This window comes from Benincasa hispida, chromosome 10, assembly GCF_027475165.1.
Source record: "Benincasa hispida cultivar pf3 chromosome 10, pf3_genome.v1.1, whole genome shotgun sequence".
Taxonomy (NCBI): domain Eukaryota; kingdom Viridiplantae; phylum Streptophyta; class Magnoliopsida; order Cucurbitales; family Cucurbitaceae; genus Benincasa; species Benincasa hispida.
In genome coordinates this window covers 8,946,411-8,965,914 of record NC_143487.1, presented here as the reverse complement: position 1 = coordinate 8,965,914, position 19,504 = coordinate 8,946,411, and positions in this window count along the sequence as shown.

The following is a 19,504-nucleotide window of genomic DNA, read 5'->3' as shown; positions in this document are numbered from 1 at the left end:
AGCAAGCAGTATTCGTAGTGTCACCGGAATAAGGTATCCAACCTTATTCTTCTACTACAGACCATTTAGGTTATCACTTAAAAATGATCCACTTGTATGTCTCTACATACATGTTTGAGCTACAGAAGATAACCTTGGATGTTAATTTATTGGTTTTGTAAGCTAATGCTACTAAATGTAGAATACAATATCTTATATTTATTAAGTGAATAAACTATTTGTACATTACAATTACAAATTACAAGATCCACGAGATTTAGGGCATCAACCCCAACAGTAAATTTATACGTCGGTTCTCTATTATTTTACGTGTTCAAAGGAGATAGGCTCATTTGTTTTAATCATCTTAATTAGCAAAATACTTTAAGCTTTTCTATGCTAATTAAATTCTATCTTTTTCATTTTCTACTTAAAAAAGAAAAAGGGTGTGAGTAGACAAAAGAGTGAAATTCCCTTATTTTCACTAACATAACGGTCCCTCAACCGTGTTCTTCAATCGAAGAATAGCGGGATTTCCTATTGGTGGTGTCGATGGAGCTCGGGAGAGGAGATTGCGGTGGAGTCTTCAATGGTTGTATTTTCTATCCCTCTTGCATTCTTATTCTTGTTTTTATTACAATTAGAATGTTGTCGATTTCATCGCTTCCGCTGTGCATGCGTTCTTTGTGTTCCATGAAATGGTATCAGAGCATACTTATAATGTTCTATTGCATTTTGGTGGGTGTTATTCATGTGATGAATATTTGGTTGACTAAAGTGGATACATAACGCTTTTGGCATTAGTTTTCATTTAATTTCTTGTTGAAATTTGTAATTGCTCACATGTATATGAGCTTTAATGTGTGGTAAAGGGTTTGTAAATTTGCTGGAGTCATTAGAGTCATTTTTAGGCTGTAATTGCTCGATTCCGGGAAAGAGGATATCTTCAATTTGGTGGAGAAAAGCTCACAGACCCAGAAGTTACTCCTAGACCCAGTCCAGACCCGAAGACCCGACTCACAGCGCCATTCAACCCAGTTCTTTGAGTTTCCGTGCGTGCACCTCGTCCGACCCGCTCCGTAACCCAGTTTCGTCAGTAGCCCTGCACGTGCAGCATGCCTCATCGACCTGACCCGCCCGCGTACCCGCTTCACACCCCGTCGACCCTGTGTTCCATGTGTTAACTTCGTGCGCACGCGTTGACCAGCTGGTCCAAATGGTCTGGACCGGTCCAATTGACTTGGTTGAGCCGGTTTGAACGGTTCAACCTGGTTTTTGGTATTTTCAAGCCAGTCGAGTGGTTTTTGGCTGGTTTGGGTTGGTTCAAAGTGTTTGAAGCTAGTTTGAGGGAGTTACTTGCTGAATTATGTAATAATTTAGTTGTTTGTTTTCTTTTAATGCCAAAACCGGTCCACTTTAGTGTTGTTTACTTATTATGCATGTGATGTATAATATTTCATAAAGTATGCCATATAGTTTTTTAAAAATCCCACCATAGGATAAGCATGTGGCATGCATTTGTTATACGTTATCAATGTTATAATGTATATAGTATGCATGCTAGGTTTTAATATAATTGTTATATTAAAGCATGTTTGTTTAAGGAAGCATGTTATAGATGAATGTTCTAAGGTTATAAATGTTAAAATTTATTTTATAATTGTTGTAAAAAAACCTAAACTTTAAAAATCTATAACAAAGATAAGATGCATGCTCGCCTAGGGTTAATCGGTGCAATTCAATCACCTTTTTACGAGTTAGAATAGGTCGATTACTTGTAAAACAAGAGTTGTTTACTTACCCGGGGAGATCTTGTCTAAGGTTGGGGGTACTTAAGTTGATGGTTTACGAAACACCTCCCACCTGGAGATCAAACGGGCATCTAAGTCAATAATCCTATTTTTATGAGCATGCATGAGTGGTGTAAGGTAATAAAATTGGTTTATCACCTAGACATCATAGGTTAATCCCGATATAAGAGTTATACTAGGAAAAATCACCTAGACCTAGTTTGTTAAATATTAGCCATTAACAACCAATTAAATACCCAATCTTTTATAAAATAGAACACTTCAATGGGAGATTAATAGTATTTGAGATATGTTGTTTCTAGCTCTCACGTCCCTGAGAGTTCACACCGTGAGATCTGCTTGGCTTTGAGTTGCTATTAGCGGCAATCTCCATTCGAAAAGTGTTTGCATGGGTCAATAACAAGGTGAATAGGGGAAGTAGTTCATAGTAAGTGGGTAAATGGTATGTGTCAACACGTCCTACAATCTCTTCCATTAGGTCACACTGTGAGATTCTATGTTACACCTGTTGGTTGGCTTTATACGACCCTTTGCTAGTCGTTTAGCAACAACTATCCCTTCGAAGGGTTGTAACTCTAGAAATGGATAGGGTTGCTTAGGTCTGTTTTCAAACAATTGTTTCTCCTTTGAGGGCTTGTTTGATTCTGATCTCTGTAATTCGAAAGTGGCGAGTATACACTTATAAGACTTACTAAGTGTTAGTAAAGTTCTTGACCAAATAAACGATAACTAAGTACTATAAGAATAATAGTTATTCTAGTATTAGTATTTAGTCAAGAATGTCTTGATTCAGTGAAGAAGTAGTCAACTGCCCTTCAGTGGGGTCTATTCTAACTCACTAAAGTATCGTAGCAAAATAATAATGAGAATGGGTACATTATATTTGCTAAATAAATTGGATTAAAAAGAGTTAAAATCAATTCTCTAATTAATTTGTTTACCTTTTCAACAATGTCAACATCCATTATACAACTATTAGCTTCTGAAAAACTTAATGGCGATAATAACAGAACTTAGAAATCAAATATTAACACGATACTAGTAATAGATGATCTTCAATTCATTTTAATGGAGGAATGCCCTCCATCCTCTAGGAAAAAGGTAAGCGATCATCTAAACGATCGTGTAGGAAAAGGTAAGCGATCGTCTAAACGATCGTGTAGAAAAACTAAGTGATCGTTTATACGATCGTTTAGTAAATATCGGGTGCTAAACGACTTCTTAGAAAAATGTAAATGATTGTTTAGTAAATAGCGCACGCGGGTGTAATCGTTAAGCGATCGCTTAGCACTATCGTATATGTAAGCAATCGTTCAGGCATTATCGTATAGGCACGGATTAAAACAGAAAAGACGCCATCCCATTACCCTTTTAACCGTCCAATTAATAGACAATGAATATGATCACATCATATTCATAACTTATGAACTAATATCATATATTAATCATAGTATTTTTCCTCCACTAGATATAAATCATATTTGTATCCAATTTTCTCCAAATTAATGTATCTCATACATAAAGTTAATTATATCATATATAATCGAACTCCCTCTTGTCAATTTGAACATTTCAAACTGACCCAAAAACTGATTCTCAACTTGTATCCAAGCTACGAAGGGGACTTTATGGACCTATGGCTCGAAGCTCCAATGGTACGTGAATAGCTGACTAAACTCTTTAGTCACGATATCCATCATCCGTTAACTGTCAGGCATTCCACTAAAGACCGACAGTTGACCTCTTCTTGCCATAGATATATTTCTATGTCCATTGGATATAACCAATCATCAGTACGATGACCCTTCATAGATGCTCGTAATTACAACAGGCCAATTTACTGTTTTGCCCCTATAGTTACATCTTACTTCTTAAGTACTACTGATCAATCTAATGAACAATACAACATAGTCCTACTATGGTGAACACCTCTCAGGCCATGAGAAGGTGTGTGGCGCTACATCGTTTAAGCCCCGGGATCAACCCTTAAGATAGAAATCTATCTACTTACCCCTGTTTCGGGGAAGTGACCCTTCGTGATCTTAGGTCTATGTGATCCAAGTTTAAAACCATGAATTAAACCTAAGTGAGCATGCATGTCTTTCTTATTACTTTTAGTTCTAATTTCTCTTTAACTTTTAAAAAGAAACAACTAAAAAACCATTGTGCACAACGAGGCGTTTATAACATTTATAAAGTATCCTATGTGTCATGCTTCATGTAATGTCCGGTCATTACTATACATAACTTTTATATATACGCGTAATAACCAAGCAAAACATGTTTTTCATTCACCCTTATACTATAACAATTATAATATAAAAATGATGCATGTCAATGCTTCTTATGCATGCATAAATATAACTCTTATATTATATGATGCATGAGCATGTACTTACATAATTAAATCATGCTTCTCTAAATTATAACATTTACAATAAAGAGATGATGCATGACCAATGCATAACCTAAGGTGGGATTTACTATATGTGCATACCATATGACATATAAAAAACAAACATCGCATGTATTAAACCAAGGATTAATGGACTGGGATGAGCCTTTACAAAAATCCGGAATGAAATAACCCTATCTATTACATTTTCCACCGAGCGAACTGTTTCACAGGCGAACCGAGTCTTGAACCGTCAGGAAGACTCCATCGTTTAGTAAACGCCGAAGGTAAACGATCACCCAATGCGTACTAGACGATAGACGTAAAACCTAAACGATCGCTTAGACGACAACGAGGCTGTGAAGCCTGATCGTCTAGGCGATCGCTTAACGCGGCGAAAGGTAAACAATTTACTGTGGCTTGCTAAGCGATTGTTTAGTCAGTTACTAAGCGATGAAGCTTGTTGAGCTAAACGATCGTCTAGTGCGCGCGCGTGTTAAACAATACGTGAGCATCCCATCGTCTACACGACCCGATACTCCGCGATCGCTACCCCATCGTCTACACGATCTGATCAACCCTTGATCATCTCCTTCCTCGAAGAACTTCAACCCTTGCTCCTATCTTCTTCACGAACGACTCAAGACTCAAACTGACTTTGAATTACAGACTCGATAATGATTAATAATGCCCAAAAACGCAGGGGCCTTTACAATCAACCAAAAATGTAAAACAATTAAATCAAACCGAGGCATATATCCCAGAAAACATCCATTAATCCACACATCTACAACAATTTAATTAAACAGAGTAGGCATGCACCCACCAAGAATGTACATGTAATTCGTTGCAACAATGAAATCGGAATATCAGAACCTGTCTCTAATACCAATTGAAGGAAGTCTTAACGAAGAGCAACCACGAGCGCGTTCGGATCTTTCCGATTTCATTGTGATCGAAATACAACACATACATTCTAACAGAGAATTATGCAAATTAACATTAATTAGTGGCATGCTTCGAACAATAAAATAAAAGGGAAAGAGTTCTCATACCAGTTGAAGACTCTCTTCAAACGTCAAACTCAAAGCAGCGGAAGAACCTCTACATGCTCTATCATCCAGCAAATCAGTCGACTGCGACAACAAAATCGTCTACACGAACAGTCACGAACAAGTAAACAGTGGGGACAAGACCACCAATTGGAGCCCTTGGTATTCTCAGAGTGAGAATCCAAATTGTGGTCTTTGGTGAATTTGGTAGAGGTAGGAGAAAAGACAGATCGTGTAGACGATAAGCAAGTGGGAGAGTGATAATGGGCAGAAATGCACGTTATTATAGTGCTAAGTTATAAAACAATGTAATGTTGCGTCGATAAAAACATATAGAATTGCGTCTAAAAAACATTAAATTCATAATATTGCGGTCGCATGCGTCCATTGCATGAAAACAGTTAACTTATGTATTATTGTGCAGAATATGCATTAACAAGGCGGAAAATGCGATCACAAGAAATCAACGGCCGAGTGCATCAAAAGATTGTGTTACCGCAAGGCTATGCGGTGATTTGTGCTCGCAAATTTCTACTCAAGAAGGTTGCCGCATAGTTCCGGCATAACTTGATGGGCACATCCAGGTGAAAAGCGTAATAAATCACGATGAGAAAGAAAGCTGATGACAGTCGATTTCGAATTAAGTTGACAAGTCGTTAACGAACTACTGTAGTAAGTACACTCAACTTTTCGATGACAAATATTCGGCACATCAGACAGATAATTAATGCCATCCTATCAGTGCAATCATAAGAGAGAAGAAGCCTTTCACCCCGAAGCTCTATAAATACTGAAGGCAACCTTCAGTGAAGGGGTTCGTGTAGTTAGACAGTTAGATAATTTTCTCCATAGTAAGAAGCAGCCTTGTTCTTATTTTTTCTTTTATTTAGAAGACAGAAGCGAGGGAAGTGAGATTGTACCGAGAGATTGTTTCGGTGAACTTGGAAGATTGTCGGAAGCGTCAAGATCAGAGAGAGGGCTAACTCCTGCAGAATAAGAAACATCTTTTGAACAGAATAGAGTTAACAGTGTAAAAGCCTTGGGAAGCAAAGGATTGCTACCAGGCTCTCTATCCTTATCTTCCATTGTCATTTTGTACTTTGAACTTATTTATAGAAATGGAATTTACTTCTTTATATCTATTCACTCTCTGTTTATTACGCATGAGTAGCTAAATCTGTCGTATGGATTGAGAAGCACTTAGCTAGCATAATTGGGGATCTTCATTCTATGCGATTATCTTGTATTATGTATATGTCATTCGTCCATTAGAGATATTCGGGAGGGTAGTATAAGGATAGAATCTAGGCTTGGAAAAGTCAGGTTAGAATCTAGGCTCGGGAGAGTCAGATTAGAAACGTATAATCAAGAGATAGGAGCTTAGGAATAAGCACTGTTTGCTATTAACGCATTGCATGCATCCTAGAGATAGGTTAGGAATAAGCTCTATGGACATTATAGCATTCATCGCATGTGTCCTAGAATTAGAAGTTACCGCATTTTCATTGGAAAATGATTTGCTGTCGCATAAGTGTAGCATGATCGCATAGTTTGAACGCATTCTCAGGAAATGCTAGCTAAAAACCTTTTCAACCCATTTCTCTGCATACTCTATGTATCTACCGCATAATCAATCTTTTCTCAAATCCGCCGCATACTTTTTACACCACAAACAATAACCAACCTATCATTAATTTATTTGTTACCGCAAAGTAATCTTAAAAATTATCACCGCATATTGTGTTCCTTTGTCCTAAATTCGACCGTAGACTTACCAGGAAACTCAGTAGGATTTATAATTGGATTCTGCTGAGAAAACTTGTTGCACAATGCATTTCCATCACCGTAATTCCTTCCATTATATCATCACATAAAATAATGCATCAAGTTTTTGGTGCTGTCTTCGGGGACTTCAACAAGACAGTGTGCTAACGGTAATTTTTCTGATTTCTTTACAGCTCTCAAGCTCTGGCGAATTACGACCCAGAGATTAAGAGGATGTTCCGACGAAGATTAAAGATAGCCGCCAACAACAACCACCGGAAAAAGACACTATGGCGGAGCAACCTGGAAACGAAGCACCAAATGAAAATAATGTCATGGTGAATCCAATCCTACTGGCAAACGATCACAATAGGCCCATTCGGGACTATGCATCGTACAACCTCTACAATTTCTCCCCAGGAATCATGAGGCATGCGCTCGATGGATCTTGATTTGAAATGAAACCGGTGATGCTACAAATGATCCAGACTGTTGAACAGTTTGAAGGAAGGCATGGTGAGGACCCGCACGCCCACCTCTGGAGCTTTATAGAAATCTGCAACACTTTTGTGTTCCTAAATATTTCCACCGAATAAGTTCGACTAACTCTGTTCCCATTTTCTTTATGTGATCAGGCACGAAAATGGGTGTATTCTCTCGAACCGGGGGAGATCACTTCATGTGAACAAGTAGTAGAGAAGTTTATGAAGAAATATTTCCCACCAACTGAGAATTCAGGAGAAGGAAATTAAAAACCAATTTTGAACAGGACATGGATGAATTGCTCAGTGATGCTTGGGTGAGGTTTAAGAGGCTGGTAAGAGACTGCCTGCACAACGGATTACCAGACTGCTTGCAAATGGAGATTTTTTATCACGGATTAAATCCTGCTTCGCAGACCGCTGCCAATATGACAGCCACTAGAGGTCTGCTAGATAAAACGTATGATGAGGCCAAGAATGTGATAAAATAATGATGTGTATTGCGATGGTGGTGTATGCATTGTACATGCAAGTTTTCCTAGAAAATCCAAGTATAAATCCTACTAGGTTGCCTGGTAAGCTCAGGGTCAAACACAGGGACTATGGAGACAATATGCAACGGTGATTTCAGATTCCTTTGCAGTGACAAATAAAACAATGAGTTGATTGGTATGTTTGTTTAAGGTATAGATTCTATGCGGCGAAATTGAGAAAAGAGTTAATAACAGCGAAAGTTACAATAAGTATGCGGGGAATGGGTTGAGAAGGGATTTAGCTAACACTTCCTAAGATTGCATTCAAGTTATGCGATCATGCTACATACATACAACAGCAGGTCATCTCTCAATGAAAATACTATAGCTCCTAGTTTTAGGATGCATGCGATGTATACAATGATGTCTATAAGACTTATGTCTAAGCCTTTATTCTTGTCTACGCGATTATGAATGACACACACATACACAAGGCGACCGCATACTACCATAACCTATTTCTAGGGTGCATGCGATGCATGTTAGCAAATAGAACTTATCTCTAAGTTTCTATCTCTGGCTTATGCGGTTCTAATCTAACTTTCTCAAGCCTAGATTCTAACCTAGCTCTCTCAAGTCTAGGTTCTTTCTTTAGACTCTCTCTCGAGTAGCTCTAAAGGGGTGATGGACACATACATAAGACAAGATGATCGCATAAAATGAAGATCTTAGCTACTCATGTGTAATGTAAAGAGAGTGAACAGATGTAGAGATGCAAGTTCCATTTAATAAATGAAATCATAATACAAAATGACAATGGGAAGTAAGGATAGGGATCCTGATAGCAATGTCTTGCTCCCCAAGGCTTTTACACTGTTTTTTTCTCTACTCTGCCCAAAAGAATATTCTTGATTTCGCAAGAGTCGGCCCTCTCTCCATTTTCAATGCTTCTCGGCACTCTCTCGAGCTGACCAGGAACGATCTTCCGACGTCTTTTCTCTTCACTCGCCTCCGCCTCTAAGTATATAAAATTACAGACTACAGCTATCTATGTATATTGTGGAAAATAACTCTAAAATTCTAACTGCTGAACTAGAACCGAACAGAACTCCTTCAACGAAGGTGGCCTTCGGTATTTGTAGAGCTTCAAAGTGAAGGGCTTTTCTCTTAAATGATTGCACTGATGGGATGCCATTAAATCTCTGTCTGATGCGTCGATTAATTATCACCGAAAACTTAAGTGTACTTGCTACAGTGTGTCGTTAACGGCTTGTCAACTAAATTCGGATTCGACCGTCATCAGCTTTCTGTCCCATCGTGATTTATTAAGCTTTCACCTTGATGCGTCGCCTCTATGCGGCCACCTTCTTGAGCAGATCTACGCGAACGCATACAATTGCATAGCCTTGCGGTCGCAATCTTTTAATGCGTCCGGAAGCTGAATTCCTTGGATCACAAATCTGCCTTGCGCCAATGCATTTTCCTGCACAAAATACGTAATTAGTTGCTTTAATGCGATGGGCGCATGCGATCGTAATGTTCTTAATTTAATGCTTTTGGACACGATTTTACATATTTTTACCGTCGCAATCCTACATTGTTTTACATCTTTGTGTTGTAATAACGTGCAATTCTGCCTGTTATCACATCCCCAATTTTAAAACAATGTTTGTTCTCAAGCATAAACTAAAGATTTCCTCTAGAGAGTCAGCCGCTTTTTTCTTTCCTAGATTTCTCGAGGTGCCTAATTCAAATCCTATAAACCAAAATCTCCTTAATTCCTATCCTGGTCTTTCTTAAAATATTTTTAAAATTTAGGGACCGTAGGTTTAACCTTCAAAAAGACTTTACTTGTTTCTAGGGCATCATATGATTTATTTCACACAAAAAAAAACTTTTTCAACTAGGGTGTTTCCAAATGATTTTCATCCTTGCATAGTTTAGATATTCTTTTTATGACCTTGCGCTGATCTGAGTGTCTAGCCTTCGTTTTGGCTTGCCCCCACGTGTATCATGTAGACATCCAACTACGAGCAAGGCGCTCTTCCTCAGACTAAACTCATGCCCATTTGGCAGCGGAGTTGCGATCGTTTTATTTATGCGTCGATCATGATTTCTACCTTCATTTTGGCTTGCCCCCACGGGTGTAATACGGACATCCAACTACAAGTAGGATCCGATCGCAACATTATGATTTTTTTTTAGAGATGTCTAAAAGTAGCAAGGTTGAAAATAAATACCGCACCCCCAAATTTAAACGCAACAATGTTCTCATTGCTGAAAGGTTGAAAGAATTCATGCGATGCTCTTAGGAGGTTTCGTAAAAGTCAGTTTGAAAGAAAGCTGGTGGACCACTAACTACTAGAAATATTTCATGAATCGACTGTGTTAAAATTAAGTTGATTCTAGTACATGCGATGAGAAATAGAGGCATGTGCTTCATCATTGAAATCATAATTGGCATAGAAAAACAATGCGGTGGCTTACTAAAGTAATCAATATTTCATGATTGCACCGATTAAAGAGGATGCGATGATAAAATTATCAGAGTTAATAATGAGATGCGAGAGTGCAAAATTTGGAAACAACAAAATCAAGGATAGATACAACCCTCAAATTTTCTCTGTTGTCCGCATCTTTCTTTGCGGTGAGTCGGTTTCTTCAATTGCGGTGGCTGTCTGAACTAGTTGCGTCTTTCAGTTATCGTGTAGCTCCTCTGCAATCGTTCACCACGATCGTTGCAAAAAAAACATCGAGAGGGTCAAATAAAAGACAGAGTTCACAATATATATATATATATATATATATATTAGATGAAAAAGGAGTAAAAGGATATAGAAATGATAATGGATATAAAGAGGTAGAATTGAGTTCATGAATTGAAGATTTCAAAGGACACTTCAAAAAAATTGCGTCCCTGATGAATTTGAATCGCATGATTGTGTAGAGACTACCCACTTCTTCTTTAGTCGGAATTCCTCAAGTACATGGAGGTGTTCTCGCGATGCAAGTCTTCTACGTGATATATTTTGACTCTTTGCCCATTGACTTTGAATGCGTTGGTCCCATCCTCATTAGATAACTCAAACGCTCCATGCGAGAATACCTCTCTGATTATGAAAGGACTAGACCATCATGATTTTAACTTACTGGGAAAGAGTCATAGCCGAGAATTGTACAACAAAACCTTCTGTCTGACTTGGAGATTCTTCTCACATAGTTGTTTGTCATGCCAACATTTTGTGCGCTCCTTATAGATTTTGGCATTCGCATATGCGTGAGTTCTCCATTCATCAAGCTCGACCAACTAAAGTTTCTTTGCTTCCCCTGTGGCCTTTAAGTCAAATTTGAGTTTTTTCACTGCCCACATTGCTTTATGCTCTAACTCAAGTGGTAAATGACAGGCCTTTCTGAACATCAGCGCATACGGGGACATGTCTATAGGTGTCTTATAGGCGGTTCTGTATGCCCACAAGGCATCGTTTAGCTTCATTGCCCAATATTTGCGTGAAGGTTTAACCACCTTCTCTAATATCAGCTTGATTTCCCTATTGGACACTTCAGCTTGACCATTTGTTTGTGGATGGTATGCAGTGGCTACTTTATGGAGGATATTATATTTGAGCAGCAATTTGTTGATGATGTGATTAACAAAGTGAGAGCCTTCATCACTTATTATGGCACGTGGAGTGCCAAAACAAGTGAAAATATTTTTCCTCTAGAATTTGCAACGTACGATACCGCTTCTACTCATTTGGAAACGTAGTCGACGGCCAACAAAATGTATTTTTGACCATTTGATGATGGAAATGGTCCCATGAAGCCTATGCCTCAAACGTCGAATAGTACAATTCTAAGATGATATTCATAGGTATCACATGCTTCCATGAAATGTTTCCTGTGCGTTGGCACCGATCACATTTCATTGCATAATCTCTTGCATCCTTGAATAAAGTTGGCCAAAAATATCCACTTTGTAACACCTTTGCTGCTGTTCGTTGGCCTTCAAAGTGTCCTTCATATGGTGAGTCATGGCAATGTGATAGTATGCGTTGGTGAGCAGCATCTGGTACGCATAGGTGCAAAATCTGGTCTGATCTTCTCTAATAAAGATTTAGCTCGTCCCAATAATATGATTTACATTCATGTCTGAGCCGCCTCTTTTGGTGGGCTGTGTAGTCCTCAGGAAATTGTTCGCAAACCAAAAAATTGACCACGTCCGCATACTATGGTAACTCTTCAATTTTAAACAGCTGCTCATCTGGGAAAGTTGCTTCACCTCCGACTAGTTGCGGTCGACTTCTGAATTTTTTAATCTTGATAAATGGCCCGCAACCTGGTTCTCCGTCCCCTTGCGATCAAGGATTTCCATGTTGAATTCTTGAAGGAGGAGAACCCATCGAATCAATATCGACTTTGCATCTTTCTTTGTCATCAAATATTTGATTGCTGAGTAGTTAGTGTGAACGATCACTTTGGATCCTAGCAAGTAAGCTCTGAATTTCTCCAGCGCAAAGATCACCGCAAGCAATTCTTTTTCTTTGGTAGTGTAATTTATTTGGGCAAGGTTCAAGGTTCTACTCGCATATGCGATGGGGTGTAGCATTGTCTTCTTCTTTTGCGCCAGCACCACCCTCATCGCATATTCGCTTGCATCGCACATTAGTTCAAAGGGTTGTGTCCAGTCTAGTGCGATCAACACATATACGGTTATTAATGCGTTCTTCAGTATCTTGAATGCATTGAAGCATTGGTCATCAAAGTCGAACGTTCTTTCTGCCTCAAGCAATGCACTCAATGGTCATGCAATCTTCGAAAAGTCCTTCACAAAACGTTGATAAAAGCTTGCATGTCCTAAGAAGCTCTTGACAGTCTTCACATTTGCTGGAGGTGGGAGCTTTTCAATCGCCTCAATCTTCGCCTTATCACCTTCCAGCCCGTCCTTGTAGACCTTGTGCCCAAGCACAATACCTTCCTTCACCATGAAATGGCATTTCTCCCAGTTCAGCACAAGGTTCATATCTCCTCAGTATCTTCTCTAGATTATTGAGACAGACTTCGTATATTTTCCCCTACACCGAGAAGTCGGCCATGAAAATTTCCACAGAATCTTCAAGATACTCAGACAAGATGGCCATCATACACCTCTGGAATGTGCTCGGCGCATTACATAGGCCGAACGGCATGCGTCGAAACGCAAATGTTCCATAGGGGCAGGTGAATGTGGTTTTCTCTTGATCTTCAAGAGTAATCATGATTTGGTTGTAGCCAGCATATCCATCCAAGAAGTAGTAATAATCATTTCCTGTTAAGCAGTCTAGCATCTGGTCGATAAAAAGCAAGGGGAAATGATCCTTCTCATCGGCGCATTCAGTTACAGTAGTCCATGCAGATCTGCTAGCCAGTGACGGTTCTCATTGGTATTAATTCATTATTTGCATTTGAGACTACCGTCATTCCTCTTTTCTTTGGCACATATTACACAGGGCTGACCAACGTGTTGACAGCGATTGGATAGATAATCTCTACATTCAACCTTTTGATTATCTCCTTCTTTATGACCTTCTTCATCGCAAGATTTAATCTGCGTTGATGTTCGATCGATCCTTTTTTATTCTCCTCGAGACGTATCTTGTGCATACAATATGCGGGGCTGATTCCACTAATGTCTGTTAGCGTTAAGCCAATTGATTTATGTACTTTTTTAGGATGCTCAACAGTGCATGCTCTTAATCTTCTTGAAGTGTAGAGGAAATTATTACTAGTAGCGTTTCATCTTGCCCCAAAAAAGCATACTGTCGGTGGTTGTTCCAAGGATGGTTTTTGTGTTTTTCTCTCGTCATTCATTGTTAGCTTTTCTTCTTTGGTTGTTGTTTCTTTGATCGCATTGCAGGTTACTATGGATGAGGTCGCATCCTCTCTTTCATCTTCATCTTCAGACTTTTCTTCTTCATACAAACTAAGTTCACTATCAGAATCTGTGAAGTCTTCTTCTTTCGAATACTTCATGGCTCTGATAATATCAAACCTGATCTTCTGTCCGTTCACGCTCAATGTGATCTCTCCCTTGTACACATCAATCTGAGTGTGACCAGTGGATAGAAATGGTCATCCTAAGATGATGGGTACATCCTTGTCCGCTTCATAGTTAAGGATGATGAAGTCTGTCGGTAAGATAAATTTGTCAATCAAGACCAGGACATCTTTCACCTTCCCTTCTGAATGAACAAGGGACTTGTCAGCTAGCTGGAGGGTCACCATCGTGGGTGTTAGCTGCCCCACCTTCAGTTGCTTAAAGATTGAAATGGGCATTAAGTTGATACTGGCCCCAAGATCGTAAAGCACTTAACCAATGTATAACCTGCCGATTTGTGAAACTTCTGGGGTCGCGCAATTTTGATGGAATAATGGTTTTTGCCCGTTGTGTTAACGCCATCGTTGCGAACTTACCAATGCTTCTTTTCTTCGTCACCATGTCCTTCAGAAACTTCACATACTTTGGCATTTGTTCAATTGCTTCAATGAAATGGATGTTGATATGTAATTGTTTCAGCATGTTTATGAAGCTATGATATTGCACTTCATTATTTTTCTTTCTCTTAAGTCTCTGGGGGAATGGTGGCAGCTATATTTTCACGGTTCTCTGCTTTATTGGCTTAAAGGTGGACACAATCTCCGGTTCTATCGTATCATGTTCTTCTGGTTCTTCTTGAGTCAACGGGGCCTGTGGTTCCATTGCAACTAAAATAGCCCTACTTGGTTCCATCTTCTCCTCTGCCACTATCTTACTGCTTCACAATGTCACAACTTGAAATTACTCATTTCCCGTACCCCCTGGATTGCACAGGAGTTTTGTAGAACTTGGTAATGCCCCCTGCGGTCTACTTTTGAGTTCGCCTGCAATCTGTCCTATCTGAATTTCAAGATTGCAGATAGACATCGCTTGATTCTGGAGCATTTTTCATTCTTTTCAATATACTGCTTTAGTAAGCTTTCCAGAGATGAAGGTTGCAGCGCCTGCAAACTACTAGCTTGATTTTGTGTTTGACCGTTTGTTCACGGGAAAAATCTTGATGGCCCTTCTTTTTGTGCCATTGGTTGAAAGTTTTGTTGTTAATTTTTCCACGCGAAGTTAGGGTGGTTTCTCTACCCAGGGTTGTAAGTATTGGAAAAAGGATTATTCTTCACGAAATAAACAAACTATGGGTTCCTTAGACACTCTTCCATTGAATGGCCTTCTCCACAAGTGGCACAACTTGTGCTTGTTTGATCGATTGCATTGACCTACCCCCTATGCGTTCTTGGGCTGTTGATTGCGATTCCTTGTATTAAATTCATCATCGCATTCATTTTGTTTTGTAGGGTTGCGATGGTCCCATTGCTTACGTCACTGTCTTTAATTCTCAGTCGTTGATCACTTTCTCTCCAGTCTTCATGATTCTTTGAAATGCGATCAAGTATATTCTTAGCCTCGTCGTATGTCTTGTCAAGCAGACCTCCAACTCTGCCGCATTGGCAGCCATCTGCAATGCAGGGTTCAAACCGTTGTAGAAAATTTCCATCTGGAGACAATCTGGTAAGTCGTTATGCGGATAATCACGTACCAGGCGTCACTGAGCGATTCATCGATATCTTGTTCAAAATTAGTAATCAACTTCCTCCTTCTGGCGTTCTCTGTCAGGGGGAAGTACTTCTTCATGAACTTTTCCACTACTTGTTCCCACGATGTAATCTCCCTTGGTTCGAGAGAATAGGCCCATTTCTGTGCTTGGTCACACAACGAAAATGGGAACAACGTTAGTCGAACCTCCTCAGCAGAGATGTTTGGGAACACAAACATATTGCAGATTTCAATAAAACTCTAGAGGTGAGGGTGCGGATCCTCACCACACCTACCGACGAACTGTCCGGCAGTTTGAATCATTTGCAGCATCACCGATTTCATCTCGAACCTCGATCCGTTAAAGGTTGGCCTCATGATTCCTGGTGAGAAATCATAAAAGTTGAGCGATGCATAGTCCCGGATGGGCCTATTGCGGTCATTTACCAAGAGAATGGGGTTCGCCATGGTATTATTTGCATTGGGTGCTCTGTCTTCCAGTTGCTTCGCCATGATGGAATTTCTCTCTTCTTGTTGTTGGCGGCTGTTTCTTCATCTTCTTCAGAAAGTTCTCTCAATCTCTGGGTCGTAATTGGGCTCAGGAATTTGTCTTTCACTCATACGACGCCCGCTTCTTCCCTTACCAAAGAAGAGGCAGTGCATAGAGATGGAAAGCTGCAAAGAAAATAAAAAATTTACTGTTAGCACAATATGTATTGTCGTAGTCCCCGGCAACGGTGCCAAAAACTTGATGCGTTGAGAATGTGATGAAATAATGATGTGTATTGCAATGGTGGTGTATGCGTTGTACATGCAAGATTTCCTAGCAAAATCCAAGTATAAATCCTATTAAGTTGCCTGGTAAGCCCAGGGTCGAACACGGGGACTATGGAGACAGTATGCAATGGTGATTTCAGATTCCTTTGCGGTGACAAATAAAACAATAAGTTGATTGGTATGTTTGTTTAAGGTATGGATTCTATACGGCGGAATTGAGAAAGTTAATAATAGAGAAAGTTGCAATGAGTATGCGAGGAATGGGTTGAGAATGGATTTAGCTAACACTTCCTAATATTGCGTTCAAGTTATGCGATCATGCTACACACATACAACAGCAGGTCATCTCTCAATGCAAATGCTATAGCTCATAGTTTTAGGACACATGCGATGTATATGATGATGTCTATAGGACTTACGTCTAAGCCTCTATTCTTGTCTACGCGATGATGAATGACACACATACACAAGGCGACCGCATACTACCATAACCTATTTCTAGGGTGCATGCGATGCATATTAGCAAACAGAACTTATTTCTAAGTTTCTATCTCTTGCTTATGCGGTTCTAATCTAACTTTCTCAAGCCTAGATTCTAACCTAGTATCACACCCCGCCCCAGACCACCTTCTTAGCCTAGAAAAGAGCGTGACTGCAGCAGTTATCAACCCTGTGGCTGACACTTACTGCCTACTAACTGTTGCGAAATAACTCTGATACCAATATAAAACTCATATACAGTGGAATATCTTTAGGCCCAAAATTTATTATAACATATTTAGAGTCATTACAATACTAGATTCACAAGTCCCAAAACCTAAAAACCCTAGTCCCTATATGAACAACAGTAACATGTGTAAAATATTAACAGTAACCACCTAAACTGACAGGTTACAAATCTCTTACTCCTTTAGTGGCAGAGCAGATGCATAGCTATCTTTAGAGGATTTGACCGCTACCTGTGGGGGGGGAGGGGGAAGGAAGAAAACATTTGAAAACGGGGTGAGCTTGCGTCCAGTGAGAGACTTAAAAAAGATAATTGATTCTCATGCAAAATCTCAATAAAGAGTTTAACTCAAATATAAGCTTCTACAATACTTGTACTACAGTATAAACATTGTCAAAGCATGAACATAAAAAGCTGTTTTAATCATAAAATAGTAAAACTCTTTCTCCATTAAGGATCACCCTACTGTGGGTAAAAACAATCCCAACACCAACTACTAGTCAAGAGAGAACCCTTTTGCTTAATCTTTAACTCTACCTACGTGCATGTGGCCATACTAAGTACCGTCATACCTTAGGTACTTTTGCTCAGATACCTTCTCTAACTCATAGTTCTAAATCTTATTTTGAGATTATTTCTTCTACAAACATATTCTAAAATGTCTCAGAAAGCTTACCCTAAAATTTGAGCTCAGAATTCCTCGTGTTTGGCCGGAATCACAGAATCTTCAAGACTGGCCCAAACTGATCCGACAGCTTGACCCTTCTGTCTTCTTCTCAGTTTCCAGGCCGATCCCTTCGAGCTTTTCTTCCGGCAGCCCTACCCTGAAAACTAGACTTTCAGAGATTTTAGGTGGCTTTGGAATCACTCCAAACGCACGAGTAAATTGGGAGAACTTCTCGTTCCAAGTTGATACGTCCTCTTCAGACCTCACTGTCCAATGCGTCATCTGACTAACGCATGGATTTGGCTCCAACGTAAGGTTTGCTCCACTCTCCCACTCTTTTTACGGTATTTATGAATTTGAACTAAAAATGAAGTCTCATGGCTCTATTTATAGGCGTCCAAACCTTCTTTGGAGTTAACACCACTTACTTGGCTACATGGCCATGTGTCTTCTTCTCACCTCATCAACGCATTGTTGTGATCATCGCAAGCTAAGTGTCTTACTCCCATGTTGCCAATGCATGAGCCTCCAATCTGATGCCACCACCTCAAATTCTTAAGGCTTAAGACTTTCGTCCCAAGAAGACACATGATTTTGATGATGTTTTCTATGTGATCTCACCCTTGTATGCGTCCAACTCTTGGATGCTCAACACCTAGTCCATAAACAACGCATAGCAAGCCAATTCATTATCATTACAATTCAACTTAGCCATCACAAGGAGCTAACCATCACCAACGCATAGGATAACCGTCCATCCTCGACGCATGGCTTGCTTGACATGGGCGCATGGTGTGAGCCACCAACACATAGGCGCACTGCATGGGCTGACCGCTCGACGCATGGGCATGCTTGGCCGCATGTGCTGTGCGCAGCACCTTGATGCTTGTTCGGGTGCTTAGGCGCATGGGCGTGCGGCGTATGCTGACCATCGCTCGCTCGCTCAGCTACATGGGCGTATGGCATGGGCTGCGTACTTGGCTGCATGGCAGGGCACCTCAACGCACGACATGTCTGCTCAGCATGGCTCTCAGCGTATGAGCGTGGCCGCTCGAAAATGCGCTCAATGCACGGGCGTGGCCACTCGGCAGTGTGCTCAATGCACGGGCGTGTCTACTCGATGCATTGGCAGGACGTCTGACCGAGATTGCTTGATGCATTACAAGGGCGCTGGCCGTGGCTGCTCGACGCATGGCAAAGGTGCTGGCCGAGGCTTCTCGGCTGCCTTCCAATGCATACCTCCCCTACTCGTATGCCTTCCAACGCATCATCTCCATTTTTCTTCCTTCAGCCGCATGCCATCCCCAACCACTCTTCCAATGCATCAACACACCAATTTCTATACTTAGCCAATTTTTTTTCCAAATTTCCTCTTTTCTTCTAATTTCCATTCTTTTCTCTACCATTCCACACTAGTTTCCAATCAACCTACTCATCACACTAATCTCAATAGAGAACATACTCAAGTAGAGAAATTAGGATTCGGGGTTCACATTTATCTCCCCCTTATAAAAATTTCGTCCTCGAAATTTTGCTACAAGTCTGTCAACTAAACAACTACAAGATTGCCATAGTACCTTCATCAATCGAATCGTCGTATTCCTTAAAACCTGTTCTTTTCTGTCAAGACTCTCCACTGGTTCCTCTTCATAAGACAAATTCTCTTTCAGCTGTATCAGTTGCTCAGGCAATACATGTGTAGGATCTGGCACATAGTTTCTAAGCATTGCCACATGAAACACATCATGAATACGAGATAATTCTGGAGGTAAATCCA